The sequence below is a fragment of the Puma concolor genome, chromosome D1, assembly GCF_028749965.1.
Source record: "Puma concolor isolate L17-30 chromosome D1, mPumCon1.1.hap2, whole genome shotgun sequence".
NCBI lineage: Eukaryota > Metazoa > Chordata > Mammalia > Carnivora > Felidae > Puma > Puma concolor.
In genome coordinates, this window is record NC_141676.1 from 104390385 (window position 1) to 104405512 (window position 15128).

General features: G+C 39.8%; 1 pseudogene; it reads left to right on the top strand.

The window, feature by feature from the left end:
• The first annotated feature begins 4553 nt into the window (after positions 1-4553).
• Positions 4554-14718, top strand: LOC112865866 (NXPE family member 1-like; annotated as a pseudogene).
• Positions 14719-15128: the final 410 nt, after the last annotated feature.

Consider the following 15128-nt stretch of genomic DNA (forward strand, 5'->3'; position numbering starts at 1 on the left):
AAGCTTACACTTATATACTCAATCTACCACAAAGGAGGCAAGAATACACAATAGGAAAAGATAGCCTCTTCAGTAACTAGTGTGGGAAACTGGACCACTTTCTTATACCATACATGAAACAAACGCAAAATGGACTACAGACCTTAATGCGAAACATGAAGCCATAAAATCCTAGAAGATAACATAGGCAATAACCTCTTTAATATCAGCCTTAGCAACATTTTTCTAGACATGTCTCCTGAGGCTAGGGAAACAAAGGCAAAAATAAACTATTGGGACTACACCAAAGTAAAAAGCTTTGCATAGCAAAGAAGACTATCAACAAAACAAAAAGGCAACCTATTGAATGGGAGAACACATTTACAAATGACAAACCTGAAAAGAGATTAATACTCAAAATATAAAAGGGCTTATACAACTCAATACCCCCCCACAAAAAAAACCCCAAATAATCCAATTTAACAAATGAGCAGACATGTGGGGCATGTAGGTAGCTCAGTCAGTTAAGCATCTGACTCTTGATCTTGGCCCAGGTCATGATCTCACGGTTCATGAGATCAAGTCCTGCTGTCAGCACAGAGCCTGCTTGGGATTCTTTCCCTCCCAGTCTCTGCCTCTCTCCCAATCACACTCACACACTCTCTCAAAATAAATAAACAAACTTAAAAAAAAGTGAGAATACATAAAGAGCCATTTCTCCAAAGAAGACATACAGATGGCCAATAGAAATATAAATAGATGCTCAAATTTTCTAAGAATCAGGAAAATGCAAGCCAAAACCACTATAAGATACCACTTTACATATGTCAGAATGGCATGTGATAAAGACATAGAGAAAAAAAGAACCCTCCTGCACTACTGGTGGAATGCAAACTGGTGCAACCACATTGGAAAACAGTATGGAAAAACTTAAAAATAGAATTACCATATGATCCGGTAATTCTACTACTGGATATTTACCCAAAGAATTAAAAAAAATTAATTCAAAAATGTATATGCACCTCTATGTTTATTGCAGCATTATTTACAATAGCCAAGATATGAAAGCTACCCAAGTGTCTGTTGATAGGTGAATGGATAAAGATGTGGGGGGTGTGTGTGTGTGTGTTTGTGTGTGATGTGATGTGTGTATATATATACATACACATATATATACCCACATGTGCAATGGTATATTAGTCATAAAAAAGAATGAACTCTTGCCATTTGTAACAACATGGATGGATCTAGATGATATAATGCTAAGGAAATGAGTCCATCAGAAAAAAACAAGTACCATGTGATCTCCTCTTATGTGGAATTTAAGAAACAAAACAAATGAGAGGCGCCTGGGTGGCTCAGTCAGTTAAGCATCCAACCCTTGATTTCAGCTCAGGTCATGATCTCATGTTGTGAAATTGAGTCACATATCAGGCTCGGTGCCAACAGCACAGAGCCTTCTTGGGATTCTCTCTCTCCTCTCTCTCTGTCCCTCTTCCTACTTGTGCTCTCTCTCTCTCTCTCTCTCTCAAAATAAATAAATAAACATTAAAAAAAAAAAGAAAAGAAAAACAAATGAACCAAGGGGAAAAAAAAGAGACAAACCAAAAAACAGACTCCTAACTATCTAGGACAAACTGATAGTTATCAAAGGGGAGGTCGGGGGTGGGGGGTGGTGGGAAGCATGAAATAGATGAAGGACATTAAAAGGACAATTATCATGATGAGCACTGAGTAATGTATAGAATTAATGAATCACCATATTGTACATATAAAACTAATATAACACTGTATTTTAACTATACCGGAATTAAAAACTTTTACAAAGAGGATAAAACAAACCCAAAAATGCACACGCACACACACACACACACACACACACATTTTTAATAATCAAATAAGTGAAAGACTTGTGCTCTAAAAACTATAAAAACACTGATGAACAAAATTGAAGACGACACAAAGAAATGGAAAGACATTCCATGCTCGTGGATAGGAAGAACAAATATTGTAAAAATGTCAACAATACCCAAAGCAATCCACACATGTAATGCACTCCCTATCAAAGTACCAACAGCATTTTCAGAGAGCTAGAACAAATAATCCTAAAATTTGTATGGAACCACAAAATACCCCACATAGCCAAAGCAATCTTGAAAAAGAAAAGCAAAGCTCAAAGCATCACAGTTCTGGACTTCAAGTTATATTACAAAGTTATAGTCATCAAGACAGTATGGTACTGGCACAAAAACAAACACATAGATCAGTGGAACAGAATAGAAAACCCAGAAATGGACCCAACTAATTTTTGACAAAGCAGCAAAGAAGCTCCAATGAGAATAAGACCATCTCTTCAACAAATAGTGTTGGGAAAACTGGACAGCCACACGCAAAAGAATTAAACTGGACCACTTTAATACACTATACACAAAGATAAATTCAAAATGGATTAAAGACCTAAATGTGAGACAGGAAACCATTAAAAGCCTAGAAGAGAACACAGGCAGTAACCTCTTTGACATCAGCCATAGCAACTTCTTACTAGAAATGTATCCTGAGGAAAAGGAAACAAAAGCAAAAATAAACTATTGGTATACATCAAAATAAAAGGCTTTTGCACAGTAAAGGAAATAACCAACAAAACTAAAAGGCAACCTAGGGAATGGAGAAGATATGTGCAAAGTATATATTGAATAAAGGGTTAGGATCCAAAATGTATAAAGAACTTATAAAACTCATCACCCAAAAAACAATCCAGTTAAGAAATGGACAGAAGACATGAATAGACCTTTTTCCAAAAAAGACTAGCAGGACATGAAAAGATGCCCATCATCACTCATCATCAGAGAAATACAAATCAAAATGACAATGAGGTATCACCTCACACCTGTCAGAATGGCTAAAATCAACAACACAAGAAAAATAGGTGTCACTGAGGATGTGGAGAAGGCAGAACCCTCTCGCACTGTTGGTGGGAATGCAAACTGGTATGGCCACTTTGAAAAACCGTATGGAGTTTCCCCAAAAAGTTAAAAATAGGACTTAGTATGATCCATCAATTGCACTACTAGGTATTTACCCAAAAGATACAAAAATACTGATTCGAAGGGATATATGCACCTCGATGTTTATTAGCAGCACTATCAGCAATAGCCAAATTATGGAAAGAGCCCAATGTCCATCAACTGATGAATGGATAAAGAAGATGTATACTTCAAACACACACACACACACACACACACACACACACACACACACACACACACAAAATGGATTATCACTCAGCCTTAAAAAAATGAAACCTTGCCATTGTAATGTCATAGATGGAGTTGGAGAGTATTATGCGAAATGAAACAAGTCAGTCAGAGGAAAACAAATACCATATGATGTCATTCACATGTGAAATTTAAGAAACAAATAAACAAAAAAAAAAAAAAAACATGGGGGTGGGGGGGAGGGGAGGCAAACCAGAAAACAGACTCTTAACTATAGAGAACAAACTGAGGGTTACTGGAGGGGACGTGGGGGGTAGGAATGGGTTAAACGGGTAATGGGCATTAAGGAGGGGACTCTTGATGAGCCCTGGGTGTTGTATGAAAGTGATAAATCATTAAATCCTACACCTGAAACTAACATTACACTGTATGTTAACTGGAACTTAAATAAAAACTTGAAAACGGAAAAAGAAAAAAAAAAAAAGAGGTTGCATTCACACTGCATTCCCTTTCGTAACTTTTGAATTTTGAGTTATGTTTATATGGTAACTATTCCAAACTTGGTAACTTTTTACAAAAAGGTAACTTCATAGTTCATTGTTTAAAATGTTTAATTTTTACTATGATTTTTCCTTTTATTCTATTAGGATTTACATATAGGAAAACACTTCTTAAATATTTACTTCTTTCAATTTAGTTATAACCATTTCTTAAAATTTCTTAGGCATATATTTTTTATAATTTTTTTTCAATGTTTATTTTAGTTTTGAGAGAGAGAGAGAGAGACAGAACCTGAAGCAGGCTCCAGGCTCTGAGCTGTCAGCACAGAGCCTGATGCAGGGTTCAAACCCATGAACCGTGAGATCATGACCTGAGCCGAAGTCGGACACTTAACCTACTGAGCCACCCAGGCGCCCCTTTTAGGCATACATTTTTAATTTCAATATTTTTAAAGGAGTTTTAGCATCCTAGAGAATAGTGGTTTAAATAAATATGGAACAATCAATTCATATGTTTTATCTAAAGTTTTAGTACTTTTCAAAAAATGTTTATTAATTTATTTTTGAGAGAGAGACAGAGAGAGAGAGCATGAGCAGGGGAAGGGCAGACAGAGAGAGAAAGAGGATCCTAAGCAGGCTCCATGTTCAGTGTGGAGCCCGAAATGGGGCTTAATCCCACGACAGTGAGTTCATGACCTGCGCCGAAATCGAGGGTCGGACAGTTAACCGCCTGAGCCACCCAGGCACCACTAAAGTTTTAGCACTTCAATTATGGCAATTGCTGGATTGGACATTTGGTGGCTAACATATGAATAATGGTACAAGTCCATCATTCAGGTTAGTAGAGACAGGCTCAGCCATGTACATACATTCCGTTACATTCCTTGCCAGTTTGGGTGTGGATAAAAGCTGCTTACCTTTCTGCATCACAGGATTACCTTCGCAGTGCTCTTACACCGTGAACTGCCATTGGACCCGGCCAGTTTCATCAGCAGAGACTGGGCTGAGAATAAAGGGAATCGTGGAGAAACGACACCGGCTGGTCCCACCCAGACTCTGCACCCATGTGGTACCATCACCAGTGCCACACACAGCAGACCTACCGTCCTCCACCCCAAGACATCTACTGCAGGTGGAATCAGTGAACCATCCTGCTAGAGGTGAGAGACTATTTGGGACGCAGGGAGGAATATGGCAGGATCTCCCTGAGGGCCAGGATGTCCTCCTCAGCCCTGAAGACAGGTGCTTCAGAAAAGGTGAGACAACCAAACCTACCTGGTCAGCTTCACTTTATTCTTGGGAGGGCTGGGCCTCTGTCTCTCCTGCTCATCCACCACAACAAAGGAGTGTCAGTTCTCTGGAGGGCAAGGAACCATGGCTATGACAGAGTGATCTTCGGAGGCCAGTTGGTCCAAGGCACCTCCAGGGTCTTCTCTGAGTGTAGCCTGACCCTAACCGCAACTGTTGAACGGTGTCAGTACCTGGATGCTGGAACCCAAGAAGCAAGAGGCCTCATCACCTGCCCTTTGAAGGCCTGACCCATGTGACCACTAGTGACTTAGCCAAGAAGAACCTTTTATGTAAGGTTAGCAGGCCGTCAGACATAATGTGCAATTCGAAGGTACTTTATTTTTCTATATCAATTACCCCAATCACTTTAATTAACAGTGAGCCCTGCACTCTCAAATACCTATTGGTTATCAGCTTTGTTTACTAAAGTCCACAGTTCTAGATCTATCAAAATGTTCCAGGCAGAGAAAATGTGCAAAACTCAAAGTGAGCTAAGTATAGCATCAGCCATACCAAACCTCATCAATTTCCACTATAGTCTCCCTTGCCCCAGATGCAACTGCTTTGAATTATTTTTTTTTATTTTTTTAATGTTGGTTTATTTTTGAGAGAGAGGGGATGAGTACAAGCTGGGAAGGGATAGAGAGAGGGAGACAGAGGATCTGAAGCAGACTCCACATTGTCAGCACAGAGCCTGACACAGGGCTAGAATTCGCAAACTGTGAGATCATGACTTGAGCCGAAGCCGTACGCTTAATCCACTGGGCCACCCAGGCGCCCCCGCTTTGAATTTTTTAAATGTTTTAAACACTATTTACCACCATACTTCTTAAATATTGTGCTTATGTAGCTTGGTCAGCTACACAAAGCTCAATTTTCTGAACAAATGAGGGATTTTTCTCAGGTAAGGAAGCCTAGAAGAAATGCAGGGCTGACACAGGACCCGATACGCCCTCCAGGACCCATCTGAGACCCTTCTGTTCTGCCTCCTCAGCATGTGGCTCTCTCAAGCTTGTCACCTCAGTGTCTCAAGATGGACTTGCCACATCTACCGTCTCAACTGTGTCCCAGGAGAAAAGAGGGAGGATAAACGCAAAGGCACATTCCAGCTGCGTCTGCTACCCAGGGACTTTTGATCATCCATCACTGGCCAGAATCATGTAAAATAACCACCCTTACTGACAAGAAAGGCAGGGAAATAGAAGCTTTTGCTAAGCATGCTGCCACTCTGTGTTCTGTAAATAAGGAGAGAGGAGGAAGGACCCTGAGTCGGTCACTAGTGGTATTACCACACGGCTATCCCTTGGTTTTTCCTTTTTCCATTGACTATCAATTTCCAGGGTTCGTTGTAAAAGCTCCAGTTCTCTCACATCACACTTGTACCCCATTTGCCTTCACGACATTCTTCCAACTTAACAACAGTTGATCCTTGAACAACAAAGGTTTCAACAGCGCAGGTCCACATATATGTGGATTTTTTCCCCATAAATATATGGAAAACTATTTGGAGGTGTGCAACAATTTGAAAAAAAAAAAAGAAAACTCACAGATAAGCCACATAGCCTAGGGATATACAAAAAAAAAAAAATTAAGAAAAAGGTAGGTCGTGAATTCATAAAATATATGTAATATATGTAGCTACTAGTGTATTTTATCATTTGCCACCATAAAATATATACAAATCTGTCATTAAAAGTTAAGATGTGGGGCGCCTGGATGGCTCAGTCGGTTGAGCGTCCGACCTCGGCTCGGGTCATGATCTCGCGGTCCGTCAGTTCGAGCCCCGCATGGGGCTCTGTGCTGACAGCTCAGAGCCTGGAGCCTGCTTCAGATTCTGTGTCTCCCTCTCTGTGCCCCTCCCCCACTCATGCTCTCTCTCTCTCTCTCTCTCTCTCTCTCTCTCTCTCTCTATCAAAAATAAACTTAAAAAAAAAGTTGAGGGGCGCCTGGGTGGCGCAGTCGGTTAAGCGTCCGACTTCAGCCAGGTCACGATCTCGCGGTCCGTGAGTTCGAGCCCCGCATCGGGCTCTGGGCTGATGGCTCAGAGCCTGGAGCCTGTTTCCGATTCTGTGTCTCCCTCTCTCTCTGCCCCTCCCCATTCATGCTCTGTCTCTCTCTGTCCCAAAAATAAATAAACGTTGAAAAAAAAAAATTAAAAAAAAAAAAAAAGTTGAAATGTATCAAAACTTACACACATAAACACTTACAGATCATCCATGGCATCATTCGTAGTCAAAAAGAACTGTAAACCAACACGCAGCATTAAATCCTAACTGTATACAATTTACCGTAGTAGATACTGCCCTGTTGGAATAATTTTGCAGCCACCTCCTGTTGCTATTGTAGTAGTAGGCTCCAGTGTTGTATCCATTTAAAATGCCCTATGATGGTAATCATCTCTGTGTGAGCGGTGTGTCTCTCCAAAAAGTGATCTCTTAAGGTTCTCCAAAAAGTGTTAAGGTTCTCACATGTTTTTTTATTGTGTTTGGTGCAACACCATAAACCTTGAACAACACCATGGGACTCATACAGAGTGCCACGAGCGGGGCTGGAACTGCTCCCAAGAAGCAGAGAATAGTCGTGACGTTAGAAGGAAAAGTTGAATTGTTTGATATGTTACCACAGACTGAGGTCTGCAGCTCGGTGGCCCGCCATTTCAGGATAAATGAATCCAGCATAAAGACCACTGCAAAAAATAAAATAAAAGGAAATTTGTGATGCTGTCATTTGTAGCTCTGCCAGCAGGAACAAAAACTTTGCACATTTTGTGAAATACCTTTTTATCCCATACTGAAAATACAGCTTTTATGTGGGTGCAGGATTGCTATAAGAAAGGCATACCTAACGACTCTAAGGATTCAAGAAAAAATGAAGTCATTATAAAGTGAAAGGAAGGTGAAGGATCTGAAGCTGGAGAATTTAATGCCAGCAAAGGACAGTTTAATAATTTAAGAGAGAAGTTTGGCTTTAAAAAAACATCAAGCTAACAAGGGAAGCTGCTTTGCCTGACCAAAAGACAGCAGATGGGTTTCCAGACACTATTTGCCTGAACAGGTTTTTAATATAGATGGGGGCAGCGGGGGTGAAATACCATACAGGACATGTCTCAGTAAGTGAGCACGGGGATTTAAGACAAGAAGCGATACATTAACTCTACTATTTTATGCAAACGCAGTTAGGTTTGCGATCAGGATTGCCTTGATCTATAAAGCTGCTAACCTCTACACCTTGAAGGGAAAAGATAAACACGAGTTGTCAGTCTTTTGGTTGCACAACAGAAGACCCAGACAGTGAGAACTCTTCTGGGTTGTTTCTACTGATGCTTTGTCCCTGGAGTCAGGAAGCACCTTGCCAATGAGAGACTGCCTTCTAAAATTCTTTTGATATTGGGCAATGTTCGTGGGCATGCAAAACTCTATGTGAGTTCAACACCAAAATTATCAAAGTGGTCTACCTGCTCCCAAATACAGTATCTCTAATTCAGCCTCTAGATCGGGGAATGATAAGGACCTTTAAAACTCAAAAAGCTACTCCACGAAAGACTGTCAACACTATGGAAAAAACCCTGACAGAGAGAACATCGAGAAAGTCTGGAAGGGTTATACCCTTGAAAATGCCATTGTTGTTTATAGGGAAAAAAAAAAAAACCTTGGAAGCCATCAAACCCAAAATAATACATTCCTACTGGAGAAAACTATGTCCAGATTTTGTGCGTGTCTTTACAGGATTTAAGACAGGGCCACTCAAGGAAATTATAAAAGAGACTGTGGATATGGGGGGGGAGGGGGGGGAGTGTGTGTGTGTGTGTGTGTGTGTGTGTGTGTGTGTGAAGGGTTTCAAAATAATGGACCTTGGAGAAACTCAAGAGTCGATAGACACCACACCAGAGGAATGAAGAGAAAAAGAGTTGATGAAGATGAGTCTTTCTGACCCAGTGCCAGACGGTAAGGAAGAAGACGCAGAGGCAGTGCCGGAAAACAAGTGGATATTGGGCATTCTGGCAGAAGGGTTCTGATCATTCAAGATTGCTTCTGACTTCTTTTGTGACGCCAGTGCTTCCATGATATGGGCATTGAAACTAAAGCAAGTGGTCAAGAAGGATGGGTATGGAGAGACACATTTTCAGAGAGACTAAAAAGCAAAGGTCAGACAGAAATTATGATCTATTTCTATAAAGTGCGTCCGGATTTTATTCCACCTCCGCCACCTGTTCTGCCTCTGCTCTCCAAAACAGCAAGACCAACCCTGCCTCTTCCTCCTCAGCCTATTACATCTGAAAACGATGATGATGACCTTTATGACGATCTCCCTCCTCTTACCAATAATCATGTTAACAAAGTAAGTAAGTTCATAAACTTATCTGTTGTATGTATGAGTGCCTTTGTGTGAAAATCTAATAACCAGGGGCGCCTGGGTGGCTCAGTCGGTTAGGCGTCCGACTTCGGCTCAGGTCATGATCTCACGGTTCGTGAGTTCGAGCCCCACGTCGGGCTCTGTGCTGATGGCTCAGAGCCTGGAGCCTGTTTCAGATTCTGTGTCTCCCTCTCTCTCTGACCCTCCCCCGTTCATGCTCTGTCTCTCTCTGTCTCAAAAATAAATAAAGGTTAAAAAAAAAAAAAACAATTTAAAAAAAAAAATCTAATAACCATACAGCAAGAACTGTAGATGTTTTGTGTTGTCATTATCATCATCACCAAAGTATTCGTTAGAACATCACATGCCAGACTTGCATGGAAGTGGATAGCTTATCCTTAATAGGCATCAAGTGGGTGGTATTTAACATAAAATTTCTAATATGTTAGTTTTCTTGCTGCTTCATAACTTTGCTTCCAAAGAATTATATCACAATACAGTATGCCTTCCTCTCATAATGGGAGAAATTGCATTTCAGCCTATCATCACAGGCAAGTGAGTTTTTATAATGTAACAATGTTTCCAGTATTATCACGGTGACTATGCCATAAAATTTTTATAACAATTTATTCATTAGTGTGTAGGCGAGGCTACGGTGAAGCAATTGTATCAAATGACACTAGGCTACCACAAAGCAATCATATTGCTGGTTCTTCATTATCAGTGCATGAATCATTAACATGAAATCATTACAATAATTACACAAAATTCATCATTTTCACGTTATTTTTTCATTTCTGATGTCTAGTATTAGCAACAAATTTCACAGCTACAGTGTTGTGTATCATAGAAGACAATACTGATGTTGGTACTGACAAACAGTTCATCTTGTGAGCAAACAACATTAACTTATAGTAGCTCTACAGTACAAGACTCTAAACATACTTTCTCCTTATAATTTCCTTAAAAATATTTTTCTCTACCTTCATCATAAGAATACAATATATAATACATATAACATACAAAGAATGTGTTAATTGACCTTTTATGCTAATCAGTAAGGCTTCTGGTCCATAGATTATTGGTAGTTGAGTTTGGGGGAGTCCAAAGTTTTGTGCACATTTTTGACTGTGCATATGGTTGGTACGCCAACCCCTGTGTTCAAGGATCAACTGTATATACAAGGGTTTTTTAAATGAGTACTGTATACATTGCTAATTAAATGTGCTATCTGTTGTGGTTTATATATACAATGGAATACTACTTGCCAATGAGAAAGAATGAAATCTGGCCATTTGTAGCAACGTGGATGGAAGAGTGTTGCGCTAAGCGAAATCAGTCAGGCAGAGAAAGACAGACATCATATGTTTTCACTCATGTGTGGATCCTTAGAAACTTAACAGAAGTCCATGGGGGAAGTGAAGGGGGGAAAAAAGTTATAGAGAGGGAAGGAGGCAAACCATAAGAGACTCTTAAATACTGAGAACTGAGGGTTAATGGGGGTGGGGAGAGGGGAAAGTGGGTGATGGTCAATGAGGAGGGCACCTGCTGGGATGAGCACTGGGTGTATATGGAAACAAATGTGACAATAAACTATATTTAATATAAAAAAAAAAAGGGTGCCTGGGTGGCTCAGTTGGTTGAGCGTCTGACTTTGGCTCAGGTCATGATCTCACGGTCTGTGAGTTTGAGCCCCACATCGGGCTGTGGGCAGACAGCTCAGAGCCTGGAGCCTGCTTCAGATTCTGTGTCTCCCTTTCTCTCTCTGCCCCTCCTCCGCTTATGTTTTGTCTCTTTCTTTCAAAAATAAATAAACATTAAAAATATTTTTTAATATACATATAAAAAATATTTACTGAGTCTAAGTATATAAATAAATAAAATTAGGTTTAGTAAACAACAACAACAAAAAAATGTGCTGTCTGTTGAGCCATGTAGCACATGTTCCTTCCACCTCTTCACCCCAATCACTAATTTTTGGTTTTACTGAAATTTCATTTGTTTAGTTGACTACGTACTGGTCTTTCATTTGTCCACGTCCTCCATCATATCCTTGAAAATTCTTCCAACTTTATTTTCTAAAACATCACTAACATTAGACAGTGTTTCAAGTCTATCGTTGGCCATCAGAATCCTTCCCCAGAACATTGTATCCATCTATTCTAGTCAGCAATGACCACTTTCTACCTGCTGCACAGTGTAGAAGACCTGGAACTCTCCCTGACCACTTTGCTGTGTAGCATCTCCCATCTCCTGAGTTTACTGCTCATTCTGATGAAGTATATCTTCCCACAACTTTATAAGGGAAAATTTTTAATTTTTACTTCTTACCTATCTAAAAATATCTTCATTCTACCTTGGTACTCGTTGAATAGTTTGGCTGAGTTTAGAATTCTGAGTTGATAATGATTTTCCTTCAGTTGTCTTTAACTACAGAGACGTTCAGGGCTGTTCTGATTCATAAACACATCTATGTTATCTGTTTCTCTCCTCATCTCTTCAAATCATCTCTCTATCCTGATGTTATGATTATATGGTTTGAGGCGAATAGGAATAAAGACTTTTTCATTTGTTGGCTGGACACCCAATAGATCCTTTCAAACTAGAGGATTTCAGAAATATTTATTATTTCTTTGATAATTGCCTGTCACTTAATCTCTTGTCCCCTTCTGGAATAGTCCAACATTAGATCTCCTAGATATACCTTCTAAATTTCTTCATTTTTATATTTTTTTTTCAACGTTTATTTATTTTTGGGACAGAGAGAGACAGAGCATGAACGGGGGAGGGGCAGAGAGAGAGGGAGACACAGAATCGGAAACGGGCTCCAGGCTCTGAGCCATCAGCCCAGAGCCAGACGCGGGGCTCGAACTCACGGACCGTGAGATCATGACCTGGCTGAAGTCGGACGCTTAACCGACTGCGCCACCCAGGCACCCCATTTTTATATTTTTTAACAACTGTACATTTTCCCTATATTTTCTGCAAGATTTTCTTGATCTTATCTTTGGCATTTCTGTTTTTCAGTCACCAATGTTTCTTTTCATTTTAAAGCTCCTACTTTTGCTTTGAATATACTCTAACAGCACCCCATTATTTCGTGGATGCAATATTTTATTATACTATGAAGATATTCAGATTACTATGTTTAATTTTTTTTTTGATTCCTTTCATCTGTATGATTATTGGTCTTTCATGAAGGATGTGTTCGTCAAATGTCTGACATCCTTCAGATTCTACTTATATCTGTTCACTATGCACTAAAAAGCCACTTGGATGCTCTACATGCATGGATGCGACTAGTCAACAGAACAAACTCACTGTGCACTGATAGGATGACAAACAAGGAAAGCCTTGTAATACTGAGTTTGATGACAATTTCTTGGCTATGACACCAAAAGCAACAAAAAGCAAAATAGATAAATCTTACTACACCAAATTTTAAAACTAGGGTGCCTGGGCAGCTCAGTTGGTTGGCATCTGACTCTTGATTTTGGCTCAGGTCATGATCTCACAATCATGAGATCAAGTCCCACATCAGGCTCCATGCTGACCACATAGCCTGCTTAAGATTCTCTCCCCCTCTCTTTCTCTGCCCCTCCCATACTCACACTCTCACTCAAATAAACTTTTTTTTTTTTTAATTTTAAAACTTGTGTGCATCGAAGACACAATCGACAGGGCAAAAAGGTAACCTATGGAATCAGAGAAAATAATTACAGATTATGTATCCAATAAGGAGCTGATATCCAGAAAACATAAATAACTCCTACAACTCACCAACAACAAATATCCAAATAACCTGATTTTAAAATAGGCAAAGGACTCGAAAAGACGTTACTCCAGAGAAGATACACAGATACTGGGGCGCCTGGGTGGCTCAGTCGGTTAAGGGTCTGACTTCGGCTCAGGTCATGATCTCACATGGTTTTTGAGTTTGAGCCCCGTGTCGGGCTCTGTGCTGACAGCTCAGAGCCTGGAGCCTGCTTCAGATTCTGTGTCTCCCTCTCTCTCTGCCCCTCCCCCACTTGTGCTCTGTCTCTCAAAAATAAATAAATGTAAAAAAAAATTTTTTTTTAAAAAGAAGATATACAGATATCAACAAGCATAAAAACGATGCTCAATATCATTCATCATTAGAGAAATGTAAATCAAAACCAAAAAGATACTATCTCGTACCCATTATGATGGATGTTATTTTAAAAAACCCATAAAATAACAAGTGTTCACAAGGATGCGCAGAAATTAGAACCCTTGTATACTATTGGTGAAAATGTAAAACAATGTAGCCATGATGGAAAACAGTATGGCAGTTCCTAAAAATAAAAATAGAATTACCATATGACATAACAATACCTCTTCCAGGTATAAATCCAAAAGAATTGACAGAAAGGTCTCAAAGAAATAGTTGCAAACCCACAGTCATAGCATGATTCACAAAAGCCAAGAGATGAAAGCAATTCCAATGTCCATAGACAGATGAGCGCATAAACAAAATGTCTGTATACATGCAGTAGGGTATTAGTCAGTCTTAAAAAGGAAGGAAATTCTGACACGTGCTGTAACATGGATGAAACTTCAGGACATTATGCTAACTAAAATAAGCTCATCCTAAAAAGACAAATGCCTCAAGATTTCATTTATGGGAGGTATCTAGAGAAGTCAAACTCCTCTAAATGGAAAGTGAAATGGTGATTGCCAGAGGAAAAGGGGAAGGCAGAGTTATCATTTAAAGTACACAAAGTAGGGGCGCCTGGGTGGCGCAGTCGGTTAAGCGTCCGACTTCAGCCAGGTCACGATCTCGCGGTCCGGGAGTTCGAGACCCGCGTCAGGCTCTGGGCTGATGGCTCAGAGCCTGGAGCCTGTTTCCTATTCTGTGTCTCCCTCTCTCTCTGCCCCTCCCCCGTTCATGCTCTGTCTCTCTCTGTCCCAAAAATAAATAAACGTTGAAAAAAAAAAATAAAGTACACAAAGTTTCCGTTTAGAAAGATGAAAAATATCTGAAAATTGGTTGCACAACAATGTGAATATTCTTAACAAAATTGAAATGTACACTTAAAAATGGTTAAAACGGTAAATTTTACGTTATGTGTATTTTACCACAATTAAAAAAAAAAAACATACCTCTATTTCTCCTACCATAGTATACAAATATAATCCAAAACCACATCTGTTGCAAAATACTTAGAAATTCTAGATGATTTATAACAAACACCTTTTTTAAAAGCATAATCTTACAAAGTCCCATGGAATTTCATACCATATATAACCTGACAATTCTCAAATTTACGGGTATAATGCAGGCAACTTCCTCTGAATGCTTCCAGACTGATATATTCAACTGCCAATCAACATCTCAACTTGATACATCTCAAGCTTAAGATCTAAGTGTCTAAAACCAAACTCTTTATTCCTCCAAAAACCTGTTCTATCCTGTCTTCCTCATCTAAATAAGTAGCAACGCATTTCTTGCCAGTTGCCCGGGTCTGAAAACCTTGAAGTCTCTCACATACGCTCTGCGTTAATTCCATCATCAAATCCTATTTTCTTCCCCTTCGAACTATATCCAGAATTTGATGACTTTTCTCCACCGTCATCGTAACCATGTGTAGACCACCACCATCTCTCACCCACACTACTGCCACGGCATTCAATTTTGTCTCCTTGTTTCCAATCTTGGGCCCTATAGTCTATTTTCAAGTGCATCCAGAAAAATCCACGTAAAATATAAATTGGGTCAGGGCACTTCAGTGGCTCAGTCAGTTGGGCGTCTGACTTCGGCTCAGGTCAC